At 43.5% G+C, this 24,772-nt stretch overlaps 2 long non-coding RNA genes across 2 annotated transcripts; both read left to right on the plus strand.

Annotated features, from left to right (window-relative positions):
* Positions 1-9,565: 9,565 nt before the first annotated feature.
* Positions 9,566-12,382, plus strand: LOC145008858 (uncharacterized). The gene is made up of 3 exons (XR_013663678.1): positions 9,566-9,632; positions 10,519-10,581; positions 12,335-12,382. It is a non-coding gene; the product is annotated as an uncharacterized LOC145008858 (long non-coding RNA).
* A 4,864-nt stretch (positions 12,383-17,246) lies between these two features.
* Positions 17,247-20,117, plus strand: LOC145008859 (uncharacterized). Its single transcript, XR_013663679.1, has 3 exons — positions 17,247-17,366; positions 18,254-18,316; positions 20,070-20,117. It is a non-coding gene; the product is annotated as an uncharacterized LOC145008859 (long non-coding RNA).
* The last annotated feature ends 4,655 nt before the right edge of the window (positions 20,118-24,772 follow it).

Here is a 24,772-nt window from a genome sequence, read left to right on the forward strand (position 1 = left end):
TTAAAGTCAAGCATATAACCATGGAAATTCATTTAGGTATCGGTACATCATCTCAAATTAACGATCATCGACTGGTGACTCTACTCGGTGGAACTACCACAACCACAACTGCAGCTCCGATTGTACATTCTCCGGTGAAGGTTCTTTCGACTACTTCCGCCCAACGTCTCCTCTTCCAATAACAAGTCATTCTGAATTCCTCCCAGCCTCGAGAACTTCAACAATACTTCAACTTTATCACATTAATCATCTTCATCTTTATCAATACATGTAGTGGTTTGAATTTTTACAAACTATTATGTTCTTTTGCACGAGTAATTAACAAAGTGAAGTAATTGTTACTAAATTCATTCCGAGATTTGAGTTCATTTGAAGATTTCATTGGTCAAATTGGTCCATTTCACCTTGAAATCGATGAGGATAAGTTTGGTTATTGATAGGAAACACTTTTGCTATTAGATTATACAAAAATTGGCACGATATACCCGCTAGCTCTTATGTAATAAAACTAGAAGCGTAAATGCTAATTTTGTATTTCAAGAATTACTAGGTTTTTCAGTATGAAGGGACTCTAACGGGAAGAAGAGATATGAACTTTTTTGATCATATACTCTCTCACCCATTTGTAAGTATTTGGATTTTGGGATGTCCATAATATTATAGCTTTACCTTGTTGGCGATTTTCCAAACGAGAATTAGACATTTGACCATTTGTTACTGTTAAAATTAGTCTTAGGATCTCCATGAGTGCGTAGATGTTCTTCAAATGCCATATAATGTTTTAGGATTGCAAATTGGTTTTGCAAGCAATTGTAAACTTTCCAATTGCCAAGTCCAATTCACTTGATCAAAGTAACTTGCTTCTAATTAAAACATAGAACACTGGTTTGAGTATTTAAGAATCAAGATAATCAATGTTGCCTCCATATACAATCATTTCAAGTATCTAAAATGTTGTAGGTGATTCTACTCTATATATCTTTCAACCCAACACCCTAGTTCATATCTCATTTTGAATGAGTATATTAGTATATTTGCATATATCCATTTGGGATACAAGAAATCATCTGTTTGACAACTTATACATCTTAAATCATGTTTCTTATTTAATGGAGGTTCTACTAGAAAATTTTTCATTACATTTTGATGGTAGGGTTTCATTGCAGGTTTTTTTTTCTTGGTGGCTGTATTTATGTTATCAATAATATTAGTTCCAGTGGCCCTTCTCTTGGTTCTGGTAAAAAAAAAACTTTTTGTTTGAGTTTTTTTTCCAGCTTTATCACAAATCCATGAATAATTCCGAAGAAGACATTGATGCCTCTATCATGATGATGTATCTTGAGTTACCAGTATCATACCACAATTACCATTAGGTTTTGTGTGTTTTTGATTTATTAAAGTTTGTTTTTTATTCAGATACTTCCTCAAGATATGCTGAAGAAGTACATCACGTTTGCAAAATTACATGTTTTCCCAAAATTGCATGATGTTGATTTGGACAAACTTACACAAGTGTATACTGAGCTGAGAAGAGAATCATCGGTAAGTTTGTGATTAAAAAAAGTGTTTATTATCTTAGGACTTATAACCCAATAGAGGATGAATAGATTGATTATATGCATTTTAACCTTTTAGCTTTGATTGTTTTCAATAAATATCTTCATGCGAATTATTAGAATGCATTGACATACAAACTAGTAATTGTCCTAATGCTTTATAATTAGTTTCATTAATTAATGATACTAAAAATGTTCATGCCATATTTGTTTATTTTCTGGTTGTCAGTTATGTAGGACAATCAAACTAGCATATGACATGATTAGGTTGCAAATTTAGGTTGCTTTCTAGATGGTTAATTTTGGAATTTATTTTCTCACCATACCTTAAACATGCTTACAATGAAAAACATAACAAAAACATGTGAAATGAGCACATGTTATGATTTTAATCATGATTAATGACCTTATATATAGATTATTCAAATGACTACCCTTGTCTTTGCATTCTAATAAAAATAATTTTATCATATGTGATCTAGAATTAATCATATGTAAGTCATATATGAATTGTGATTCATATGTGAATTACATGTGATTCACATGTAAATCATATGTAATTCACATATGAATTACATGTGATTCATATGTAAATCACATATGAATCACATTTGATACACATGTATTTCACATATGAATCACATGTAATTCATATTCACATGTAATTCACATATAAATTACATGTTATTCATATGTAATTCACATATGAATTACATGTGATTCACATGTAACTCACATATGAATTACATATGATTCATATGTAATTCACATATGAATTACATGTGATTCATATGTAAATCACATTTAAATCACATATGAATTACATGTAATTCACATATGAATTATATGTGATTCACATGTAAATCACATATGTATTTTTGTGAGTGTTTTTTCATCAATTAATTTCTTTTTAATTTTCTTGTAGATTTGGAAGAAATTATGGTGAATAATGAAGAAGTGAGAATGATAAATTGAAGAAAATATGGAAATATTGACATGAAAACGCTTTGAATTTTTGTAGCATTTTTTTTCTTTATATATTATTTTGTATCGAATAAAATATTTATTGTATCGTAATTATATATTAGTAAATAAAGTGAATTTTCTTATAATATCCTTACAAAAAGTAAAGTATATTAAATATGCACACACACACACACACACACACACACATATATATATATATATATATATATATATATATATATATATATATATGCATTTGTAAAAATATGCATAAATGTACCTAAAATGTTGATTTTTTTGGTTAAAAATGATATTTTTCAACTATTCAATTTTTTTTAATTTTATTGGTTTTTAAATGCTTTTAAAAAATTTACAATTTATTAAAAAAATAATTTTTCATTTTTTTTTCCAGAAATTAATCTTTTCTATAAAAACTTAACAAATCTGCCTTTTAAAAAAAAAATTGAAAAAAACTATTTTTTTTTTTTAAATTCGAAAATTTGATTTATTATGTAATTGTTTAGACATTTCTATTAATATTTACAATAACACACAAAATTAAACATTAAATGAGATTGATAAGATTTCGATCATGCCCTTAATGAATTAGTTTTGATCTAATGGTCCACTTTTAGTTTTTGGATTTTTTGGAAACTATAAGTTCTCAACTGATCTCACCCATATATATATATATATATATATATATATATATATATATATATATATATATATATATATATATATATATATATATATATATATATATATATATATATTACATTGTTATGATTTGATGGAGGTCAAGCGAGAATTTGAAATTGGATACTTGTAAATAATTTTCGAATATGTTTTGACCAATCTTATTGGTTGCTTATACATGATTTTGGGTAAGATTTTTGCTAATCGGTTAACGTTGTTGGTAGATGGGTTGGTGAGTGGAGAGGGGTCTATTCTTATTAGAGGCAGACTTATATTTGATTATCATTTTATTATGAATAAGATCATTTCATGGTATAAATTGAAGTGGAAAACAACCATGGTTTTTATATTACATTTTGAAAAATCTTATGATTGAGTGAGATATGATTTTATAGATGATGTGTTAGATTGGATGGGGTTCGGTTCTAAGTGGAGGGTTGGATTCAAGTTTGCTTCCAATCATCAAGGGACTCGATTCTCGTTAACAGATCAACTACTGAAGAAATGCATTTTTATAGAAAAAAATGGAGAAGCTTCAAGTTGTTTTCAGAGAGTGGTTGATCGGGATCTTTTCTCTGGGATTTCTTTTTATTCAGATCCTTATCTCTATGTCTCTTACATGTTTTATGCTCATGATGCGATTTTTGTGGCCGACACTAAAGGCCTTTAGTGATACTTTTGGTTGTGCCCGCCTTATTAGGTTTTTATACCACTTTTCTACTATGTCACTATAGTACATGTAAGTTTTAGCGATACTCTTTTTATGTCACTATTTAACTACAAAAATAAGTATTATTTTGTTGCTTTTAATAACATTTTTGAATACAAATATTATACTAACAATCTAGTCTGGTTTTTTAAATTTTAAATGGAATTTAAAATAATAATAACACAATTAAGATAATAAATGGAAAATACAAGTTTGTTATTTCAATTCAAACTTGTCTAAGAACAATATTCTCACTACTTAAAACACAAATGTCTTCTAAAAAGATTAATATGTCTAAATGTTGTGTTATTACTCAAACATAATAATATTGACTAAATACTTGTTGAGGAAGAAATATGAAACTTTATTGTTAGAGTCGAAGTATGTTGTAAGGTGTAGAAGGTTATTTTGTATTTGAAAGTGATGTAATGTTATTACAAAGGCATAGTAATTTCGAAGTTGTAATGTTTTAGTCCTTTGTATTTTTTTGTGTGCTTTCTTGTTTTCCTATAAATAGGATAATATACATAAGATAAAGAGAACTTTTGCTATTCTTCTGTCTGTAATCTTTTGTATAGTGAAAGCTTAATAGAACTGAAACCAGATTATATTTACTCTATGTGTTCTTGATTCATTTCGATTCTAATCTCGTTTCATAAGTCGATTAAATGACTACTACAATTGGTATCAGAGCAGGAATCATACTGCAATGATCTGATTTTCATCTTGTATCGATCGTATTTTGAGTCTTGATTTAGATTCAAAAGTTTCCGCACTTTTGATACTGAAAATCATGTTTGATCTTCAGTTGTGATTCGATTCTTCAACTTATTTGTTTAATCGAGTGTTCTGTTTGCTTTTTCTGGACAATTCATTCCTTATTTCTCAAATTTCAGAAGCTTTTATGAGAACTCATCCGTACATCAATGGCAAGTTTTAATATGAACACGATGATGTCTTTTTCTCATTTGCTAAAATCTTCAACAAAGATTCCTATGCTTATTCCAGAATATTATGATCAATGGGCTGATCACATGGAAGACTACTTGAATGGACTAGATGAACAGCTCTGAGATTGTATTAATCGAAACATTATTCCTCCAATGAATGTTCAAAATATTGGTTCATCTGCTTCATCTCAAAGTGTTTCTGATCAAACTGCAAGACATAAGAAGAATGAGAAGAGGTGTATGAGAGAGCTTTGTGGTGCTCTACCTCCAGTTGTTTATAACTAAGTTTGAACTTGTAAATTAGCAAAAGAAATCTGGAATACTCTCAAAGTGAAGTTTCAAGGGAGTGAAAAGATGAAAATCAATTATGTGAAGCATTGTTTGGTTGAATTGAAAGAGTTCAAACAAAAGGAAGGTGAATCTATTGAGCTTTATTATGATCGCTTCAATGAACTCATCTGCAAATGCAATTATAATGGAATTACAAGGTCAACCATGGAATTTAATCTCACCTTTATTATGGGACTAAGAAAAGAATGGCGGAATGTCAGTCTAATGGTGAAAGCTCAACAGAGCTTCGATACTTCAACTCTTAATGATCTTTACAACCTGCTGAAAACTCATGATCCAGAAGTTCTTGAAATGGCTGAAGAATCGAAGATAATCTTGGGAGGACCACTTGCTTTAGTTTTGAAAGTATCTGAGAAAGAATTTACTAAAAAAGAGAGTTCTTATGATGTAGGTCTAATTGTCAACTCAGATGATGAAGCCATTTCTTTCTACTCGAACAATAAAGTGAGGAAATTTTATAAAAATCCATTTAATTCGAAAGTAAGGAATGGAGAAACAAAAGTGAATTTTGCTGGAAAAGTGAATGAGGTAAAGAAGTTTGAAAAGAAAGAATCAAAGTTTGAAGATTCGGAAGTTTAAAAAAACTCAAAGGAGACTCTGGTGTCGACTCTCACTACTGTCATGGTGCAAATCACATGGAGAGTGATTGTGTGCTTCGAAAGAAAGAATAGAAGAAGAGTAAGATCAAAGATGAAGCTTACTATGTCGAACGTTTGGAAGAGGTGAGAGAAAAAGCGAAAGAGTTGTCATTGATGGTGAGAGGAGAAGAGAATGAAGATGATACTTATCAGATATGGTCGTCATGTTTAGAAGATGAAGAGATGCATAATCCTACGCATGGAGCGATGTATGCGATGTTTGAGGAAGAAGATGAAGGGAACATGATTGGTCGTTGTTTTGTGACAACCAAAGGAGATAAATCACCAATGACCACAAAGGTACGTTCTATACTTCAGTCTTTCAATATTCCTTTGATTGCTTATGATTCTGAATTAATTGCTTTTGATTATACTGTTGCTTATTTTGATAAGAAATCTAGTACACAATTACTAGAGATTCAGAAGTAGTTGGATTCGAAAAAAAATGAAAGTAGAATATCTAGAATTGAAAAAAAAACCAATCTTATGTGTGATAGAGACAATTTGAATAGTGATGTTAAAATTCTGTTAGCACAAAGAAGCATATACTATAATTCGACAAAAAGATTGTATGCTAAGTTGACTATTTTACATCACTCTTCTGAAATAAGCAAAGAACAACATAGGAAGTTGTTACCATTTTTAGTTTTTGAAAGAGAAAAGATTGATTGTATGCCCTATGATTGTAAAAAGACTATAGCTGAATTCGATAGAGTTTCTTACAATAGGTTTGCTTATGGAATTATGAAAATAGATGAATATTTGGATGCAAATGAATTAGTTGAAATTGTGAATGATACTTTGACCAAATATGAACAACTCAAGATTTTGAAAAGAACTGAGAATTCGAAATCTGACTCTATCTAATTTTGTTGATCTTGAAGATAATTCTGATAATATTAGCAAAATCAGTGAAATTGAGGAAGAGGAAGTTATTGATTGTTCTCAATTGTCTGTCATTAATGTCACTTCAATGGTTAAAGGCAAAGAAAAATGTAAAGATTCTGAGGTTAAAATTGACATTGATCAACCTTCAACTTCGAAAACTTGTGATCATAATCGTGTGACTGGCGAAGATAGTCAAACAAATAGTGGTGATGATGATGAAGTTCCAACAGAAACAACTGTTCCTAAAGTTTCAAAAGAAAAAGTCATACCTCGAATAGTTGAAGATCAAGTGTATGGAGAAACAGACAAATTCGATAAAGTTATGAAAGAAAAAGGTGCTCATTATCTTGAAACAAATAAGGTTGTGTATCAAAATTTTAAATGCACAGATGATGTCATTTTCCCGAATCAGGTGTTTTTCACATGTGGGAATGTTGATAACATCAAACCTAAAATTAACAAGTTAGTTGAAGAAGATAACAAGAACATGTCAAATGACAGTTCTTTTCAAATGAAAGCACAATTGAAAATAACCTCACCAAAAATTCTTACACCTTTCAACGTCAAAAACCAAGTCGAAACTGGTCTGGAAAACCAACAAATGTCAAAGTAACTGAAAATCTTGAAAAATCAAAACAAGTTTGGGTTGAAAAATCTGAAAAAGTATAAGATGTTTCTAAGCAAGATGAAGTTGTTTCTAAAAATGTCAAAATCAATTCTCAGGCGTTTAAAGATCAAGTTGACAAGGTTTTGAAAGATAACAACATTTCAAAGAGACAAGCTAGAAAGAAACTATTTTAGAATAACATGAAGTCTCGAAAGAAACCAAGTGCTTTGTTTAACAAATTTTCTGAACAGAAGATGTCTAAAAATGTTCAGATGTCTCTTGAAAAGAAACAAGTAAATAAGCTAAATCAAAATTCAGCATCAAAGAATTTGTTTACTCAAAAATCACGAAAAGAGACTTTTGTCAACAAGAACTCTGTTTCAAAATCAACCTCACATTTTAATGTTCAAACATCTTTTCATGAGAATTATGTGAAAACCAACCCAAACAGGAACTTTCATAGGAATTCATCAACTCAAAGGTTTTCTCGAACTAATTTTCAACGAAATTTTTTTTCACTCAAATGCACAAACGAATTTTCATAAAGTTTCTCATCCAAAACAATTCGTGAAACCTCAATCTGTTTTACAAAGAAATAATGTTGGTTATCAAAATCGTTTTACTCCCCATATTTCAGCATAAAAACATCCAAGAAACATTGAGAAGTTACAAGTTCAAGGATGGAAGTTCGAGTCTTTCAAGCCTAATCCAACTTCTTTTCCAAATCCACCTTCGAAACAATCTGTCAAATATTCATTTGTTAAAGGGAAAAGAAATGTGAAGAACGTCAATCATTGGTTGGAAGGAAAAGGAAAGAAATTTCAATCTTCAAAATTTTCACAAGAAATGATTTAGGAAGAATACGAGAAGTATTTGTATGACTCATCGAAAGCAAGTTCATCCTCACAAGAGTTGAATATTTCTGTCAAATAATGGAAAGCTCTGCCAAAGGCATCAACTATTGTGAAACAAGCTGAGAAGGAGAAGGAAAAAGTCAATGAAGATTTTAAATCAAATAAAAATTTCCTTTTCTGTGCCTAGGACTAATGAAGTAGACTTAGTTGATAGTCTCAATTCTAAAGTTCATAATTGGATTAAAGGATCTTCGTTTCACAATATTCTTCAAACTAATAACCAAGGACCCAAACAACATTGAGGATCTAAATTCTTTTATTAATTGCAAGTTTTGTGTGACGAGCAATATGATGATCAATGGTATATCGATAGTGGTTGCTCTCGTCACATGACAGGACGAAAGGAAAATCTTCGTGTCACATCCCGACCAACGGCGGAAAATGTTGGGGTTGCGACGATAACAATTGGATCACAAGTCAACCACATATATCGAACACTTAGCATATTCAAATCAATATATTACAAACCTTAAAGTGTTGAAATTAAAATTACATATTCATAGTTTAAACACACAACAATAAATAAAAACAACAAGATTATTCCCAAAAGAAAGGAACTATAATTTCCTGAGAACCGATGTCCTACCTTCGGCTCCTTAGTTACCTGAGAATATATATTTTTAAAATACGTCAAAAAAAATTGTTGGTGAGTTCCACAGGTTTTGACTCCGTGAGTTTTATAACAAGAAATCTTTATAAAACTTGGAATTTTTAATGAAACAAGTTGTGCAAAACATGGTCAATAATGTTACCGATATGCTTCGCGTGAGACCTGATACTTGAAATTTAGTACGAGTACCCATGTTACTTGCTTATAATAAAAGTAAATTTTAACATATTTTTGGGAAGCAAACTATTTAGTATTTGTATGATAGACACTAACAATCGTTTTAACGATCTACAAACAATCTTCATACTACATACAACCTCATCCCAGTGTGTATTAGTATATTTATATGTAGCGCCTGGTTTCTGGTATGTGAATTTTATTTGAGCATTGCCCTAATTTAACCTTGGACTCGGCGAGTCATAGGGTCCGACTCGCCGAGTAGGGACGAGACTCAGGACACGTTTTAAGTAGGTGACTCGGCGAGTCCACATCCTGGACTCGGCGAGTCACCGCTGCTGGATGAAACCCTAAGTTTCAAGGGTTTGCACCCTATTTAAACTCTCTTTCCGCCCCAACTCGTCCCCATTCACCCCCAGAACTCCCCCTACATCGTTTTCCCTTGTTTCCTTGAGAGTTTGAGGTGTTCTTGGTGTGTTCTTGAAGGTTTTGAAGAGTAAGAGGAGTAGATCAAGAAGAGGAGAAGGAGATCAGCCATCTTTGTGTTATTTCAACATTTCCTTTGAGGTATAACCCGTTTCCCCTTGATTCTATGCTTAAAACTTCATTTGGGTCCTTCTTGGTCAATTCCCCAAGTTTGTATGTGCATTATATGTCGTAATAAGGCGTTTGGCCTTTGGATCTATGCAAGATTGAGCTCCAGGAGCTCAGATCTGTTAGCTTTTTGGCCCCATGAGGCTTGTTAGCCCTAGATCTACCCTTTTGAGACATTTTGAGCCCTATAATCCATATTGGTGAATATCCACACGTAAAGTTGGAAACTTTACGTGTGATTCGTGTCCTAGAAGTCCAGATCTATGAATGGCATGGACTGGAATCGAGCAAATCGGTATATTTAAGGAGTGCATGGCGACGACTCGGCGAGTCGCATAGGTGACTCGGCGAGTCTGGTCACGAGTCACCGATTTGGTCCCTTCATCATGTGTCGAGTTGAGCCATGAGTCACAGGGGGTGACTCGGTGAGTTGGGAGCTGAACTCACCCATGTTAGGACTCGGCGAGTCAATGCCCTGACTCGGCGAGTCCAAGGCAATCTTCATAGATCAAGAACAGACTCGGCGAGTTGTTCATACAACTCGGCGAGTCTTAGCATAAAGTGTTCATCGGATGAAGATGAACTCGACGAGTTGTTCATACAACTCGGCGAGTAGGATGAAGGAGTTGAATGACAGTTTGAAGGTGAACTCGTCGAGTCATAGCCCGACTCGACGAGTAGAACCAGGGACCCAGGACATTGGTTTGCTAGGGACTCGGCGAGTGGTGATCCACTCGGCGAGTCGGGTCAACTGAAAGTTGACCCTAGCATTGGCTTAGAGCTAAACCAGGGGTAAAATGGTCATTTTACCTAAAGGACAGTTAGCAGTGTTTGATTGAGTATGTTGTGGGAATTGCAGCCGGAGGACTCCCGGAGCAGCAGCAGTCAGTTAGTTCCCGATCAGTTCAGCAGCTACTTTGAGGTGAGTTACCTTCCAGTAGCAGTGGGTCTAAGGCCACAATGCCGACCCACCAGTAGGAGTTGTATGATAGATGATTGTCTTTGTGATATCATCTAAGTTTGCTATTATCTAACATGTTATATGCTAGCATGATATGTTGTGTGTGATAGTAGTAGAGTTTGGTTGTTAGGACCGAAGGGTAGTCAGACACCCCAGATACGTCTGACAGTATGTGATGATATGTATGCATGCTGGCTTGTTATGTTATATGTGATCGTAGTAGTAGGGGGTGAAATAGTCCCCGAGAATCGGTTGTTAGGGCCGATGGGTAGTCAGCACCCCAGAATGGCTTGACATGGGTAGTCAGCACCCCAGAATGGCTTGACACGGGTAAGACGGCACCCCAGAATGGCCGTATGGGTAGGTCGGCACCCCAGAATGGCCGTACCGGGTAGTCAGGCACCCCAGAATAGCCTGGGAGTACGTATGTTATGTGTTTGTATGGTATGCGGTACGTTGGGGGAAACTCACTAAGCTTTGTGCTTACGTTTACAGTTTTGTTTTCAGGTACCTCTGCATCGAAGGGGAAGGAGCCGGCGCGGTAGCGACACGTTATACACACACTCTTCGGTTTCCGCACTCATGAGATTTACTGGGATTGTACTCTGATATTTTGATGGGATGTACGGTTTGGCTTTTTAGAACATGGTTGCAATGTGTTATGGTGTGAACAAACAATGTTTTTATTTATTAATGTTTTCTAAAGTAATACCTTAAAAATGAAATTTTCGGACGTAAAAATTGGGTCGTTACAAGTTGGTATCAGAGCCCTGGTTTGAGGGATTCGGACACGCCTTCGGGAGTGTTTGGACTCAAATCGAGGGATTGAAAGATTTTTCCAAAAGAAATTGTTCTTTAAAACCCGGAAAAGAGTCACAAGAAAGAGTAAAGTGTGTGACGTGCGCGACCGGCCGAGCTCAAGTAAGTATTCCCCATAGTACCCATACAAGTTTATGTTATGTTTATCAGCTTTATGAATATTGCATGCTAGAATAGGCTAAGGATCTAGGAGTGATGCCTTATGTGCCTGTTTATTTGCTACAGCTTATTGAATATTGCATGCTAGAATTGAGTAGACAGCAGTAGGATAGCCTGTTTATGTTATGCCTGATAGTATGAGCTTAGCATCCTATGTTATGTGTCGTTTCTTGTTCTAAGAACAGTTTTGGCTTGAGTCTGTTTTTCCTTATCCGAATGCTGCTTGCTTCGTGCTTGGTGGGATTCTGAGTAATGGGAGTGAGCCACTAGGTAAACACGTCACACCACATGTAATCAGGGTTGAATAATCCCAAAGTGTTGGAACTGGCCCTATTGCGCAGCTCTTGTTTGAGTCCAACCGTTGTAGGGACGGACCTTTTACTTGAAGGATTATCTAATCCTCATCACATGTGATGGTGTTTAGGTGGTGGCTAACTGGCATTATGAGGAGACCTACAGCAGCTGAGGACCAGTTGTGTTGAACTTCAGTTTTCCCTAGGGCAAGCCTAGGATGAGAATAACAGAGAGTAGCTGTAGTAAAGGGGAGTGGGTGGAGTCGAGGAATTCCTCGGAGAAGGTACGGATAGATGTGGAAGGTAGTATGGGCCCGTACTACTGAAAGCAGAGGATCCGTACCCGAGCCGAGGAAGGCCAAGACGAGACCAAGGAACCTGTAAGTAGTTGAGATCCCTCAGAAAGTAGCAGTACCACTAATGATTATTATGATGTTTTGCAGAATGGTGGTACTTCGACCGAGACCGACAGATGGCGGGTCAGGAGAGGGGTCAGGTTCGGGATCTGGCACCAAGCCGATTGAGGAGAGGCTACGTGAGTTCATCACGTCGGAGATCACTAGGGGCATCCTTGAGTCGACCCCCATCATCTTTGGGTCGATCAAGGAAGGGATCGTGGAGTTGATGGAGGATCGCCTACGGGCATTCAGGAGCGACTTGGCCTCTAGCCAGTCGGGATCTCGCACACTGTCCTTCAAGGACTTCAGGGGCAGTGGTGCGCCGGATTTCCATGGGGTGAAGGACCCCATTGTCGCCAGGCGATGGATTACGGATATCGAGTCCGCCCAGTTGACCAGCTTCTGCCCCGAGGGGTCGAAGGTGAGGTACGCAGCAGGGTGTTTGCGGGACCGGGCCCGAGATTGGTGGGAATCAGTGGGTGACTCGTTGGGAGCCTCGACTATCGAGGCAATGACCTGGTCGGACTTTGTGGCTAGGTTCAGGGCAGAGTTTGCGCCAGCGGTCGAGCTTCAGCAGCTGGCCAGGGAGTTTCTAGACATGAGGCAGACGACAGAGACCATGGCGGAGATCACCGCCAAGTTTCGGGAGAGGGCTTTATTGGTGCCCCAGTATGCAGGCGACGAGGATATGAGGAGGACTCGTTACCATGATATGCTACGAGCTGACATTCGGGAGCATGTCAGCTTTTCGGCTTGCCCTACCCTGGACTCCATGATTGCCAGGGCTAGAGAGAGAGAGAGATAGATTTGGAGCACATCTGGAAACGGAAACCTGAGGATGGTCAGGCATCAGGGGCTTCGGGGAAGAAGCCCAAGGGATCAGATGGGAGGCCAAAAGGCCAGTCGGGACCGAGCCGCTGCAGGAGGTGCGGCAGGCCGCACGAGGGGGCGTGCAGGATGGGATCGTCAGGCTGCTACAAGTGCGGCAAGTTTGGGCATATCAGCAGGGATTGCACTGCTCCTGCGACAGTTATTCAGACATCGGAGTTGCTGTGTTTCCACTGCAACCAGAGGGGCCACAAGAAGGCCAATTGCCCCATGTTGACAGTTTCAGCGCCAGTGAAGGCGCCAGCTCCGGCGACCCTGCGGATCACGGATGGCCGTCAGGGCAAGGCAGAGGCTCCAGTGGTGAGGAGTCGGGCATTTCAGTTGACTGCTGAGGAGGCACGCGCCGCGCCCGATGTGGTGACGGGTATGATTCCTCCCTTCTATCTTCTATTTTTCGTTGTTATGATATTGATATGTGCTCCGTGTGTATACATGTGTATTAGGATCGTTCCATGTGAACGGCATCCCGGTTCAGGTATTGTTCAACTCGGGTGCATCCCGATCGTTCGTTTCTCTTGCTCTTAGCAAGAGATTTTATGAGACTTCAGGCGAGTTAGATTGCCCGTTAGAGGTAGAGATTGCTGACGATCGATCGGTGCGAGCATCGATGGTGTTTCGAGATTGTGTTCTGCGACTGTTTGAGGAGTGTTACCTGGTAGACTTGGTTCCCATTCCATTGCGTGGGAACAAGGTGATTATTGGTATGGATTGGTTGAGCCCTAATGGGGCAGTGATAGATTGCGCACAGCAGCTAGTGCGAGTCAGGGCCCCAAGCGGGGGAGAGTTAGTGATTCATGGAGAGCGGCCGCAGTGTGGACCCACTGTATGTTCAGCAGCGAGGGCTAGGCGCTACCTTCAGCAGGGATGCGCGGGTTATGTCGCGTACATGATGGACACCCGGGAGGCGGGTAAGGCGACCGTGAGCGAGGTCCCGGTGGTTCGAGATTTTGCTGATGTTTTCCCGGAGGAACTACCTGGGATACCTCCGGAGCGACAGGTGGAGTTCAGGATTGACCTCATTCCCGGTGCGGCTCCGATAGCTAAAGCACCATATCGGTTGGCTCCTCCCGAGATGCAGGAGTTGTCTACGCAGCTGCAGGAGCTGCTGGACAAGGGATTTATTCGGCCGAGCAGTTCGCCCTGGGGAGCCCCGATTCTTTTTGTGAAGAAGAAGGATGGGTCGCATCGGATGTGTATAGATTATCGGGAGCTGAACAAGGTAACGGTGAAGAACCGTTACCCGCTTCCGAGGATTGATGACCTCTTTGACCAGCTTCAGGGCGCATCTTGGTTCTCCAAGATTGATTTGCGTTCGGGTTATCATCAGATGAGGGTCAGGGAGGAAGATATGCAGAAGACCGCGTTTCGGACGCGCTATGGCCATTACGAGTTCGTGGTGATGCCGTTTGGGCTCACCAATGCTCCTGCCGCGTTCATGGACCTCATGAACCGTGTATGCAGACCGATGCTGGACCGGTCTGTGATAGTCTTTATCGATGATATCTTGGTTTATTCCAAGACCCGGGAGGAACATGAGGAGCATTTGAGAGAGGTGTTGGAGACCCTGAGGAGGGAGAGCTTGTATGCCAAGTTCTCCAAGTGTGAGTTTTGGTTGTGCGAGGTGCAATTTCTGGGACACCTCGTCAACCAGAATGGGATTCTGGTCGATCCGGCCAAGGTCGAGGCCGTGATGAGATGGGAGGTTCCGAAGTCTCCATCTGAGATTCGGAGCTTCCTGGGATTGGCAGGCTACTATCGGAGATTTATCCAGGATTTCTCCAAGATAGCCGTGCCCCTGACGCGGCTGACGAAGAAAGCCGTGGTCTTTCGGTGGGGACCCGAGCAGCAGGCTGCATTTGAGACGCTGAGACAGCGATTGTGTGAGGCGCCGATCTTAGCCCTGCCAGAGGGCGTAGAGGATTTCGTGGTTTATTGTGATGCGTCCATTTCTGGGTTGGGCGCGGTGCTGATGCAAAGGGGGCATGTCATTGCGTACGCTTCGAGGCAGCTCAAGCCTCACGAGGCGAACTACCCGACGCACGATTTGGAGTTGGGGGCGGTGGTATTTGCCCTCAAGATTTGGCGACATTACCTCTATGGGGTTCGGTGTACCATCTACACGGACCACAAGAGCTTGAGGTACCTCATGGATCAGCCGAATCTGAACATGAGGCAGCGTCGGTGGTTGGATGTGGTGAAGGATTATGATTGCGAGATCCTTTACCACCCGGGGAAGGCCAATGTGGTGGCCGATGCGCTTAGCCGCAAGACGGCGCCGATCAGGGACGCCTGTTTGAGGATGACTGTGGTGACTCCCCTGTTGGAGCAGATTCGGGAGGCTCAACAGGAGGCTATCAAGGAGGAGCATCGGAAGAGCGAGCGTGTAGTAGGTCAGGCTTCCTCCTTCGATTATGATAGCCGAGGGTTATTGACACTACACCATAGGGTGTGGGTGCCGTATCACGGAGGCGTGCGCCAGATTTTGATGGAGGAGGCACACAAGTCCCGATTCTCTATTCATCCCGGGGCGACGAAGATGTATAGGGATCTTCGTCTAGACTATTGGTGGCCCTGCATGAAGCGAGATGTGGCATGGTATGTCGAGCGATGTTTGACCTGCAGGAAGGTCAAGGCCGAACATCAGAGACCGCATGGCAAGATGCAGCCGTTGGATATTCCACTGTGGAAATGGGAAGATATCTCGATGGATTTTATCACGAAGCTTCCCAGGACCGCACGTGGAGTGGATTCGATTTGGGTCATCGTGGATAGATTGACCAAGAGTGCTCACTTTATTCCGATTCAGGAGAGCATATCGGCCGAGAAATTGGCCGACATCTATATCAGGGAGATTGTGGCACGGCATGGGGTGCCGGTATCGGTGATCTCGGACAGGGATGTGCGTTTTACTTCCAGGTTTTGGAAGAGATTCCATGACGAGTTAGGCACTCGTCTTCATTTCAGCACCGCCTTTCACCCGCAGACAGATGGTCAGAGTGAGCGGACCATCCAGACTTTGGAGGACATGTTGCGGGCGTGTGTTCTGGATTTCGGTGGTAGCTGGGATACCTATCTTCCTTTGGCTGAGTTTTCCTACAACAACAGCTATCACGCGAGTATCGACCGCCCTCCCTTCGAGATGTTGTACGGACGGAGGTGTAGGACCCCGATATGCTGGGGTGAGGTTGGCCAGAGAGTCATGGGAAGCACCGAAGTGGTGCTCAAGACGACTGAGAGGATCCAGCAGGTCCGGAGCAGGCTTCAGACTGCTCAGAGTCGGCAGAAAAATTATGCCGACAAGCGTCGATCCGATTTAGAGTTCCAGGTCGGGGATATGGTCCTCCTGAAGGTGTCGCCGTGGAAAGGCGTCATCCGATTCAGGAAGCGGGGCAAGTTGGGCCCGCGATTCATCGGACCGTTCAGGGTCTTAGCCCGGGTGGGCAAGGTAGCATATAGGCTGGATCTGCCAGCCGAGCTTAGCCAGATCCACAGCACTTTCCATGTTTCGCAGTTGCGGAAGTGCCTAGTGGACGATTCTGCAGTAGTACCTTTGGAGGATATTCAAGTTGATGACAGCCTGAACTACATTGAGCGCCCAGTCGCAATCCTCGACAGGAAGTCGAAGGATTTAAGGAACAAGAGGGTGGAGCTAGTGAAGGTGCAATGGCAGCACCGCAAAGGTTCAGAGTGGACTTGGGAACCGATGGACGAGATGATGGAGCACTACCCCGAGCTGTTTCAGGACCAGACAGCAGACTTCGAGGATGAAGTCTAAAATAAGTGGGGGAGATTTGTAGCGCCTGGTTTCTGGTATGTGAATTTTATTTGAGCATTGCCCCAATTTAACCTTGGACTCGGCGAGTCATAGGGTCCGACTCGCCGAGTAGGGACGAGACTCAGGACACGTTTTAAGTAGGCGACTCGGCGAGTCCACATCCTGGACTCGGCGAGTCACCGCTGCTGGATGAAACCCTAAGTTTCAAGGGTTTGCACCCTATTTAAACTCTCTTTCCGCCCCAACTCGTCCCCATTCACCCCCAGAACTCCCCCTACATCGTTTTCCCTTGTTTCCTTGAGAGTTTGAGGTGTTCTTGGTGTGTTCTTGAAGGTTTTGAGGAGTAAGAGGAGTAGATCAAGAAGAGGAGAAGGAGATCAGCCATCTTTGTGTTATTTCAACATTTCCTTTGAGGTATAACCCGTTTTCCCCTTGATTCTATGCTTAAAACTTCATTTGGGTCCTTCTTGGTCAATTCCCCAAGTTTGTATGTGCATTATATGTCGTAATAAGGCGTTTGGCCTTTGGATCTATGCAAGATTGAGCTCCAGGAGCTCAGATCTGTTAGCTTTTTGGCCCCATGAGGCTTGTTAGCCCTAGATCTACCCTTTTGAGACATTTTGAGCCCTATAATCCATATTGGTGAATATCCACACGTAAAGTTGGAAACTTTACGTGTGATTCGTGTCCTAGAAGTCCAGATCTATGAATGACATGGACTAGAATCGAGCAAATCGGTATATTTAAGGAGTGCATGGCGACGACTTGGCGAGTCGCATAGGTGACTCGGCGAGTCTGGTCACGAGTCACCGATTTGGTCCCTTCATCATGTGTCGAGTTGAGCCATGAGTCACAGGGGGTGACTCGGTGAGTTGGGAGCTGAACTCACCCATGTTAGGACTCGGCGAGTCAATGCCCTGACTCGGCGAGTCCAAGGCAATCTTCATAGATCAAGAACAGACTCGGCGAGTTGTTCATACAACTCGGCGAGTCTTAGCATAAAGTGTTCATCGGATGAAGATGAACTCGACGAGTTGTTCATACAACTCGGCGAGTAGGATGAAGGAGTTGAATGACAGTTTGAAGGTGAACTCGTCGAGTCATAGCCCGACTCGACGAGTAGAACCAGGGACCCAGGACATTGGTTTGCTAGGGACTCGGCGAGTGGTGATCCACTCGGCGAGTCGGGTCAACTGAAAGTTGACCCTAGCATTGGCTTAGAGCTAAACCAGGGGTAAAATGGTCATTTTACCTAAAGGACAGTTAGCAGTGTTTGATTGAGTATGTTGTGGGAATTGCAGCCGGAGGACTCCCGGAGCAGCAGCAGTCAGTTAGTTCCCGATCAGTTCAGCAGCTACTTTGAGGTGAGTTACCTTCCAGTAGCAGTGGGTCTAAGGCCACAATGCCGACCCACCAGTAGGAGTTGTATGATAGATGATTGTCTTTGTGATATCATCTAAGTTTGCTATTATCTAACATGTTATATGCTAGCATGATATGTTGTGTGTGATAGTAGTAGAGTTTGGTTGTTAGGACCGAAGGGTAGTCAGACACCCCAGATACGTCTGACAGTATGTGATGATATGTATGCATGCTGGCTTGTTATGTTATATGTGATCGTAGTAGTAGGGGGTGAAATAGTCCCCGAGAATCGGTTGTTAGGGCCGATGGGTAGTCAGCACCCCAGAATGGCTTGACATGGGTAGTCAGCACCCCAGAATGGCTTGACACGGGTAAGACGGCACCCCAGAATGGCCGTATGGGTAGGTCGGCACCCCAGAATGGCCGTACCGGGTAGTCAGGCACCCCAGAATAGCCTGGGAGTACGTATGTTATGTGTTTGTATGGTATGCGGTACGTTGGGGGAAACTCACTAAGCTTTGTGCTTACGTTTACAGTTTTGTTTTCAGGTACCTCTGCATCGAAGGGGAAGGAGCCGGCGCGGTAGCGACACGTTATACACACACTCTTCGGTTTCCGCACTCATGAGATTTACTGGGATTGTACTCTGATATTTTGATGGGATGTACGGTTTGGCTTTTTAGAACATGGTTGCAATGTGTTATGGTGTGAACAAACAATGTTTTTATTTATTAATGTTTTCTAAAGTAATACCTTAAAAATGAAATTTTCGGACGTAAAAATTGGGTCGTTACAAGTTGGTATCAGAGCCCTGGTTTGAGGGATTCGGACACGCCTTCGGGAGTGTTTGGACTCAAATCGAGGGATTGAAAGATTTTTCCAAAAGAAATTGTTCTTTAAAACCCGGAAAAGAGTCACAAGAAAGAGTAAAGTGTGTGACGTGCGCGACCGGCCGAGCTCAAGTAAGTATTCCCCATAGTACCCATACAAGTTTATGTTATGTTTATCAGCTTTATGAATATTGCATGCTAGAATAGGCTAAGGATCTAGGAGTGATGCCTTATGTGCCTGTTTATTTGCTACAGCTTATTGAATATTGCATGCTAGAATTGAGTAGACAGCAGTAGGATAGCCTGTTTAGGTTATGCCTGATAGTATGAGCTTAGCATCCTATGTTAAGTGTCACTTCTTGTTCTAAGAACAGTTTTGGCTTGAGTCTGTTTTTCCTTATCCGAATGCTGCTTGCTTCGTGCTTGGTGGGATTCTGAGTAATGGGAGTGAGCTACTAGGTAAACACGTCACACCACATGTAATCAGGGTTGAATAATCCCAAAGTGTTGGAACTGGCCCTATTGCGCAGCTCTTGTTTGAGTCCAACCGTTGTAGGGACGGACCTTTTACTTGAAGGATTATCTAATCCTCATCACATGTGATGGTGTTTAGGTGGTGGCTAACTGGCATTATGAGGAGACATACAGCAGCTGAGGACCAGTTGTGTTGAACTTGAGTTTTCCCTAGGGCAAGCCTAGGATGAGAATAACAGAGAGTAGCTGTAGTAAAGGGGAGTGGGTGGAGTCGAGGAATTCCTCGGAGAAGGTACGGATAGATGTGGAAGGTAGTATGGGCCCGTACTACTAAAAGCAGAGGATCCGTACCCGAGCCGAGGAAGGCCAAGACGAGACCAAGGAACCTGTAAGTAGTTGAGATCCCTCAGAAAGTAGCAGTACCACTAATGATTATTATGATGTTTTGCAGAATGGTGGTACTTCGACCGAGACCGACAGATGGCGGGTCAGGAGAGGGGTCAGGTTCGGGATCTGGCACCAAGCCGATTGAGGAGAGGCTACGTGAGTTCATCACGTCGGAGATCACTAGGGGCATCCTTGAGTCGACCCCCATCATCTTTGGGTCGATCAAGGAAGGGATCGTGGAGTTGATGGAGGATCGCCTACGGGCATTCAGGAGCGACTTGGCCTCTAGCCAGTCGGGATCTCGCACACTGTCCTTCAAGGACTTCAGGGGCAGTGGTGCGCCGGATTTCCATGGGGTGAAGGACCCCATTGTCGCCAGGCGATGGATTGCGGATATCGAGTCCGCCCAGTTGACCAGCTTCTGCCCCGAGGGGTCGAAGGTGAGGTACGCAGCAGGGTGTTTGCGGGACCGGGCCCGAGATTGGTGGGAATCAGTGGGTGACTCGTTGGGAGCCTCGGCTATCGAGGCAATGACCTGGTCGGACTTTGTGGCTAGGTTCAGGGCAGAGTTTGCGCCAGCGGTCGAGCTTCAGCAGCTGGCCAGGGAGTTTCTAGACATGAGGCAGACGACAGAGACCATGGCGGAGATCACCGCCAAGTTTCGGGAGAGGGCTTTATTGGTGCCCCAGTATGCAGGCGACGAGGATATGAGGAGGACTCGTTACCATGATATGCTACGAGCTGACATTCGGGAGCATGTCAGCTTTTCGGCTTGCCCTACCCTGGACTCCATGATTGCCAGGGCTAGAGAGAGAGAGATAGATTTGGAGCACATCTGGAAACGGAAACCTGAGGATGGTCAGGCATCAGGGGCTTCGGGGAAGAAGCCCAAGGGATCAGATGGGAGGCCAAAAGGCCAGTCGGGACCGAGCCGCTGCAGGAGGTGCGGCAGGCCGCACGAGGGGGCGTGCAGGATGGGATCGTCAGGCTGCTACAAGTGCGGCAAGTTTGGGCATATCAGCAGGGATTGCACTGCTCCTGCGACAGTTATTCAGACATCGGAGTTGCTGTGTTTCCACTGCAACCAGAGGGGCTACAAGAAGGCCAATTGCCCCATGTTGACAGTTTCAGCGCCAGTGAAGGCGCCAGCTCCGGCGACCCTGCGGATCACGGATGGCCGTCAGGGCAAGGCAGAGGCTCCAGTGGTGAGGAGTCGGGCATTTCAGTTGACTGCTGAGGAGGCACGCGCCGCGCCCGATGTGGTGACGGGTATGATTCCTCCCTTCTATCTTCTATTTTTCGTTGTTATGATATTGATATGTGCTCCGTGTGTATACATGTGTATTAGGATCGTTCCATGTGAACGGCATCCCGGTTCAGGTATTGTTCAACTCGGGTGCATCCCGATCGTTCGTTTCTCTTGCTCTTAGCAAGAGATTTCATGAGACTTCAGGCGAGTTAGATTGCCCGTTAGAGGTAGAGATTGCTGACGATCGATCGGTGCGAGCATCGATGGTGTTTCGAGATTGTGTTCTGCGACTGTTTGAGGAGTGTTACCTGGTAGACTTGGTTCCCATTCCATTGCGTGGGAACAAGGTGATTATTGGTATGGATTGGTTGAGCCCTAATGGGGCAGTGATAGATTGCGCACAGCAGCTAGTGCGAGTCAGGGCCCCAAGCGGGGGAGAGTTAGTGATTCATGGAGAGCGGCCGCAGTGTGGACCCACTGTATGTTCAGCAGCGAGGGCTAGGCGCTACCTTCAGTAGGGATGCGCGGGTTATGTCGCGTACATGATGGACACCCGGGAGGCGGGTAAGGCGACCGTGAGCGAGGTCCCGGTGGTTCGAGATTTTGCTGATGTTTTCCCGGAGGAACTACCTGGGATACCTCCGGAGCGACAGGTGGAGTTCAGGATTGACCTCATTCCCGGTGCGGCTCCGATAGCTAAAGCACCATATCGGTTGGCTCCTCCCGAGATGCAGGAGTTGTCTACGCAGCTGCAGGAGCTGCTGGACAAGGGATTTATTCGGCCGAGCAGTTCGCCCTGGGGAGCCCCGATTCTTTTTGTGAAGAAGAAGGATGGGTCGCATCGGATGTGTATAGATTATCGGGAGCTGAACAAGGTAACGGTGAAGAACCGTTACCCGCTTCCGAGGATTGATGACCTCTTTGACCAGCTTCAGGGCGCATCTTGGTTCTCCAAGATTGATTTGCGTTCGGGTTATCATCAGATGAGGGTCAGGGAGGAAGATATGCAGAAGACCGCGTTTCGGACGCGCTATGGCCATTACGAGTTCGTGGTGATGCCGTTTGGGCTCACCAATGCTCCTGCCGCGTTCATGGACCTCATGAACCGTGTATGCAGACCGATGCTGGACCGGTCTGTGATAGTCTTTATCGATGATATCTTGGTTTATTCCAAGACCCGGGAGGAACATGAGGAGCATTTGAGAGAGGTGTTGGAGACCCTGAGGAGGGAGAGCTTGTATGCCAAGTTCTCCAAGTGTGAGTTTTGGTTGCGCGAGGTGCAATTTCTGGGACACCTCGTCAACCAGAATGGGATTCTGGTCGATCCGGCCAAGGTCGAGGCCGTGATGAGATGGGAGGTTCCGAAGTCTCCATCTGAGATTCGGAGCTTCCTGGGATTGGCAGGCTACTATCGGAGATTTATCCAGGATTTCTCCAAGATAGCCGTGCCCCTGACGCGGCTGACGAAGAAAGCCGTGGTCTTTCGGTGGGGACCCGAGCAGCAGGCTGCATTTGAGACGCTGAGACAGCGATTGTGTGAGGCGCCGATCTTAGCCCTGCCAGAGGGCGTAGAGGATTTCGTGGTTTATTGTGATGCGTCCATTTCTGGGTTGGGCGCGGTGCTGATGCAAAGGGGGCATGTCATTGCGTACGCTTCGAGGCAGCTCAAGCCTCACGAGGCGAACTACCCGACGCACGATTTGGAGTTGGGGGCGGTGGTATTTGCCCTCAAGATTTGGCGACATTACCTCTATGGGGTTCGGTGTACCATCTACACGGACCACAAGAGCTTGAGGTACCTCATGGATCAGCCGAATCTGAACATGAGGCAGCGTCGGTGGTTGGATGTGGTGAAGGATTATGATTGCGAGATCCTTTACCACCCGGGGAAGGCCAATGTGGTGGCCGATGCGCTTAGCCGCAAGACGGCGCCGATCAGGGACGCCTGTTTGAGGATGACTGTGGTGACTCCCCTGTTGGAGCAGATTCGGGAGGCTCAACAGGAGGCTATCAAGGAGGAGCATCGGAAGAGCGAGCGTGTAGTAGGTCAGGCTTCCTCCTTCGATTATGATAGCCGAGGGTTATTGACACTACACCATAGGGTGTGGGTGCCGTATCACGGAGGCGTGCGCCAGATTTTGATGGAGGAGGCACACAAGTCCCGATTCTCTATTCATCCCGGGGCGACGAAGATGTATAGGGATCTTCGTCTAGACTATTGGTGGCCCTGCATGAAGCGAGATGTGGCATGGTATGTCGAGCGATGTTTGACCTGCAGGAAGGTCAAGGCCGAACATCAGAGACCGCATGGCAAGATGCAGCCGTTGGATATTCCACTGTGGAAATGGGAAGATATCTCGATGGATTTTATCACGAAGCTTCCCAGGACCGCACGTGGAGTGGATTCGATTTGGGTCATCGTGGATAGATTGACCAAGAGTGCTCACTTTATTCCGATTCAGGAGAGCATATCGGCCGAGAAATTGGCCGACATCTATATCAGGGAGATTGTGGCACGGCATGGGGTGCCGGTATCGGTGATCTCGGACAGGGATGTGCGTTTTACTTCCAGGTTTTGGAAGAGATTCCATGACGAGTTAGGCACTCGTCTTCATTTCAGCACCGCCTTTCACCCGCAGACAGATGGTCAGAGTGAGCGGACCATCCAGACTTTGGAGGACATGTTGCGGGCGTGTGTTCTGGATTTCGGTGGTAGCTGGGATACCTATCTTCCTTTGGCTGAGTTTTCCTACAACAACAGCTATCACGCGAGTATCGACCGCCCTCCCTTCGAGATGTTGTACGGACGGAGGTGTAGGACCCCGATATGCTGGGGTGAGGTTGGCCAGAGAGTCATGGGAAGCACCGAAGTGGTGCTCAAGACGACTGAGAGGATCCAGCAGGTCCGGAGCAGGCTTCAGACTGCTCAGAGTCGGCAGAAAAGTTATGCCGACAAGCGTCGATCCGATTTAGAGTTCCAGGTCGGGGATATGGTCCTCCTGAAGGTGTCGCCGTGGAAAGGCGTCATCCGATTCAGGAAGCGGGGCAAGTTGGGCCCGCGATTCATCGGACCGTTCAGGGTCTTAGCCCGGGTGGGCAAGGTAGCATATAGGCTGGATCTGCCAGCCGAGCTTAGCCAGATCCACAGCACTTTCCATGTTTCGCAGTTGCGGAAGTGCCTAGTGGACGATTCTGCAGTAGTACCTTTGGAGGATATTCAAGTTGATGACAGCCTGAACTACATTGAGCGCCCAGTCGCAATCCTCGACAGGAAGTTGAAGGATTTAAGGAACAAGAGGGTGGAGCTAGTGAAGGTGCAATGGCAGCACCGCAAAGGTTCAGAGTGGACTTGGGAACCGATGGACGAGATGATGGAGCACTACCCCGAGCTGTTTCAGGACCAGACAGCAGACTTCGAGGATGAAGTCTAAAATAAGTGGGGGAGATTTGTAGCGCCTGGTTTCTGGTATGTGAATTTTATTTGAGCATTGCCCCAATTTAACCTTGGACTCGGCGAG

Source organism: Lactuca saligna, chromosome 8, assembly GCF_052625555.1.
Source record: "Lactuca saligna cultivar CGN05327 chromosome 8, ASM5262555v1, whole genome shotgun sequence".
Classification (NCBI taxonomy): Eukaryota; Viridiplantae; Streptophyta; class Magnoliopsida; order Asterales; family Asteraceae; genus Lactuca; species Lactuca saligna.